The sequence below is a fragment of the Ictidomys tridecemlineatus genome, chromosome 9, assembly GCF_052094955.1.
Source record: "Ictidomys tridecemlineatus isolate mIctTri1 chromosome 9, mIctTri1.hap1, whole genome shotgun sequence".
In the NCBI taxonomy this organism is placed as follows: Eukaryota; Metazoa; Chordata; class Mammalia; order Rodentia; family Sciuridae; genus Ictidomys; species Ictidomys tridecemlineatus.
In genome coordinates this window covers 9,688,985-9,693,493 of record NC_135485.1, presented here as the reverse complement: position 1 = coordinate 9,693,493, position 4,509 = coordinate 9,688,985, and the positions used below count along the sequence as shown (strand labels likewise).

The following is a 4,509-nucleotide window of genomic DNA, read 5'->3' as shown; positions in this document are numbered from 1 at the left end:
CTAGTTACAAGCACATAAAATGGCATAAAGACTTTTAAGTTCAAGAGTGAATGACACACACTGGATTAACTGATAAAGTCCTAAAACAAGATTAGTAAATGAAACATTAGAGAATGTGAAAATTCCCCAAGACTATGTTTAATGAGCTTACCTTGGATTATTGTAGGCAAAATGTTTAAGGCAGCCTCTGTTTCACAGAGACAATGGAGCCTTGTGTGATTGGAAATCTCTCACTCCCCTGCCTCCCAACCCCCACCTCCTCATCCAGGGCATTGGAGTGAAGCTCTCCCTCCTCCTGGGCTACTCCACCTCTTTCCTGGGCTCTTTGATTTCCTTCTCATCTCCTGCAGGTGGCTGCTCCATAGTGCTCTCCCTCTCTCCAATCTGTCACTAGGGACCTTATAACAAGTCATCAAGCACCATATCATCATGCCTGCACGTGACAGGCATGTCCTGGACACTGCTGATACAACTTGCAGTGAACTCTTGCCATCTCACATTGCTCTTGCATCCATTTTGAATATGAATTGTGCTTCCTCTTTTCAGAATCAGGGATCAGTCCCCATGGACCCAGTTTGCAGTTCCTGCACCCCCTTCTAGTCCTTCAAAATGGCTTGTCCTGATATCTTTGCCTCACATAACTCCCTCCTAGTGACACCTCCCTAGAGGACAGCTACATGAAGCCTACTTGCTGGTCCCCATGAGCCTTCACAGCCCACGTAGACTCTGCAGGTATGTCTTAGTGACCACCGCTTACTCACTGTCTGAGCTCCTACAACTCATGCCTGCTTGCCTCATACCCATAAATTGAAACTTTCTATGGAAAACACACTTGAATAACACCCTGAACCCCCAAAAGGTCTTGGCCCATGAGTCCCTCTGTCTCTCACCATGTTCTGTCCTTCCTGATCTCATGTGTGAGCCCCAAGCATGCCCCAGGACCTGTAAGTCATAAAATCTTTGTTTCTGTCTTGTGTCTTTCCTAATCATTTCCATCTTAAAGATCCTAAGTTAAAACAAACAACAAATATCTGCTGGTTCTCCAGGAGTCTATGTTTCAGCATGGAGAGAGAGCACCAAATCTAAACAAATCCACAGTATGTGAGGTACCATTAAGCAGTGCAAAGTGCCATATAGATCCCTAAAGCAGGGCTGGGGGGCACCGTGGGGGGCTTCTGCTGGTGGTCATAGTGATCACAGGAGGAGTGGCTCTGGGGCCTGGGAAGGTTAGGTTGGGTAATCCATGAAGGCCTCCACAAGAATGTGATATTTGAGGAGAAAACTAAGTCATAGGATCTAGACCTACAAAAATTTGAGAAGAGAGTATTGCGAGCACAGAAGCCACACATACACAGGCCCTGAGGCTTCGCTGCCGGCTCTTCCTGTTCTGGACACTGTGAGTTGTGATTTACACCATCTATGTTGCATGGTGAGGGCTTGAACCAAAGTTACCACGTGTGGAAATCTGCTTTAGAAAAACTTCTAATAATTCACCTGGAGACAAATCCCCGTCTTGGGTCTTCTGCCAACCCCAACCTCAGACTGAGTATAAATAGCTCTTTCAAGGAGTTTTTATGTAAAGGAAGGAAATTGGGGTCAGGATTATTAAAGTCCCGCATGTAACTCAAATGCAACATTTCCAAAATTGAACCCATTAACATTTTCTGTTCAAATTAGCTTCTCGTCCGACGTTGCCCTTCGGAGAGATGCTGCATTATTCATCCTGACAGAGCGCAAGGGCCTGTGTCCTCCCCAGGTCTTCTCCGAGCAGCTCCAAACCTCCTTGCTTCTTCTGCCTCTATATGACATGCATGCAGGTCAGCAAGGGCCCCACCAAGGATCATTTGGGTGGTGTTGGTGACAGTGGAAACTACTGAGGCATGCTCAACCTCATCACTCAAAACAGAACTTTAAACCAGAGCCTCTGGGCTTGTCTTTTCAGTCCTTTGCACCCTGCACATGCACATAATGCCAGATGCATGCAGAATGTAAGCAAAAACGGAAAGGGGAGGCTCCCTCCACCAAGTCCTTGATGACTGTTGCAAAGGGTAGGGAATCACACATTACTACCCTTCCTCCAGGCTCTGAAGAAACAAATATGATCGGTGGGGAAATTCCCTAGAAGCTCAACAAAGAGCAAAGGCAATAGGTGAGATTTTGGAAGGGAAATTAATTAAGCTGAACTGAAATGAATGGTTTGGGTTTGGGATTCTGGGGGAGTTTGGGCTACAGAGAACTGGAACAGAGAAAGGAAGCACACTGGGTAGGGAGCAGACTCAGGGACCGAGATTAATTATCATTCACCACCTAATTATGCAGTTGGAACCACTTCCCTGGCAGTGCCTCTGACACAGGGGACAGAGAAAGACGTGGTTCTGGAAGCCGGGGATATTGCTTCTAATTTTCACTTAGAATAGATAATAAAAAACTCCCCTCTGTCCTTTTCTGGTTATTATTTTTCATTTTTATCTTTCTGAAAGAGCTGTTCTCTTTTAGATTGCTTCCTTCCTCCTTGTCAAATAACCAATTTACTTTCTTGTGATCTGAATGTAAATATGCAGGGTGTATTCCCACCGGGTATATGATTTAGTCCAGGTGGGATTCTGGATACAAACCTGTTCTTCACTTTATTTATTTAGACTGCCTACTACGTGCAGCACATATCTTAAGAGACTTCAATTTTGCTCATGGGTTCTATCAAGGACAAATATGTTCTGTCTTAAAGTCATTTATTTTTCTCACTAGGCCCAGCTACTAATATTAGTTTCATTTCATATATATCTAAACTGGGGTCAGAAGGTTTGAAAAAAAAAAAAAAACTTCTAGAGTCACATGACGAGTGAGTTAATGGATATTCAGATATTTAAGGCCGGGCTTATATGTCTTCTCCAATTACCACCTTGTCTTCATGCTGAGGAGTTCTGCCCCTGTTGATCCATCATGTGAAGGAATCCCAACCACATGATCAGGTTGATTTAGGACAAACATTTCAATATCATTTTCATGAAGCATTACAACAAAAAGAACAATGCAAATTTTATATTCTGGGTTTGCTGGCTTCCACGGCTTATCTCAAAATAATTCCAACTGTGCACTTGAAGTCCTTTGTGGTCCCAGGCTCTCTGGCTGTGCTGACTCACCTGGCCTCACTTAGCACCAACCCTGTCTTTCCATTTTATGGTTGCTCCAAACTGGACTCATGTTCCAATGTTGGCTATGATGATTCTGAAGCCCACAGAAATGCTAGTGAGAACAATATGAAAAGGCAAGAAGAAATGTTGGATCCCAAATAGTAAATCAGCGATTGGATGTGGACTCTCTAGCCCACGATTCTTGGGTTTGAATCCTGGTTTTGTGATATACAAGCTAAGTGAACAGGAGACATTTTCTTAATCTCTGTTTCAGTTTCCTTATTTGAAGAACTAGGGGAAATTTCAGTACATTTCTTATTTGGTGAAGTTAAAAAAATGTACAGAGTCTGGAACATAGCCTTTGTTCCATAAGTATTAGTTGTTGTTATTGTTATTATTATTATTCTTATTAAAACAGATTTGGGTCAGAATCCTCTTTCAAATTTTATGCCTTTTTCATTAAAGTAGAAAGTTGTCATTGCCTCTGTCATCTGATTGATGTGAGAAATTAATATGACAAGACATATAAATATTAAGCATAGGATTTGGCACATAATAATAATGTGTGAGCTATAAATTGCTATTTCTCTGAATAAGATCTTTATTACTGTTTTTTTTTTCCCCAGGTTTTTCCCAGAGGTTTTCCTAGCTCTGATGAGGCCTCAGCTCCTTGGAGGAATTGCTCACGTCACGATCTGACCCCAGCTTCTCCCTTCTCACTGATCTGACCCTTTCATTGTGGCTGGATTCTGTTCACTGGCCAGCATCCTGCCGTAGTTGTCACGTGTGGCCGGTGGATGCACAAAGCTCATGAGCTCCATGATGGTGCTGAATACTCAGAGGTAGAAACTTCATCCCTGCCCTCAAAGAGCTCGTGACAAATGAGCACATGTTTAGCTCATGGAAAATAGCTGGTGACTTTTGGAGAGTTCCTAAGAATCCCCTGTGACACAAATTCTAAGGCACATATCACTCAGGTCAGGACTTGGAGATTATTTGAGGTTTACTCATGTTTCTTTTACTCTGTTGAGCACCCAAGAGGCAGAAATTAATAATAAAGCACTTTACTTTAAAATTACTCTGTCTGTTCTGGCAAAACTATTAAGCTTGCTCAATTCTATTGGTATTAATTGAGAGCCCGAGAGTGCTCTAAGCATCATCACCAACAAAAAAGACATGTTAGCTAGCATGATGACATTTTAATGAAGAGTTCCGTGGGTGTAAACACAGAACATAATGAGGAAAGTGAAACACGCTGGTGGGTAGGATCCCAGGACAGGAGGGCGGGGAGCTGCTTTAGACAGGGAAGGCCCTCTGAACTGGTGACATAGGGAGGATGTGGGGCTTCAATACTGAGGAGTCACCTGTCAGGAGAGCT

At 43.2% G+C, this 4,509-nt stretch overlaps 1 long non-coding RNA gene across 1 annotated transcript; it reads left to right on the top strand.

Moving 5' to 3' along the window:
* Positions 1–553: 553 nt before the first annotated feature.
* On the top strand, positions 554–4,187 carry LOC144366490 (uncharacterized). Its single transcript, XR_013425552.1, has 3 exons — positions 554–732; positions 1,678–1,817; positions 3,758–4,187. It is a non-coding gene; the product is annotated as an uncharacterized LOC144366490 (long non-coding RNA).
* Positions 4,188–4,509: the final 322 nt, after the last annotated feature.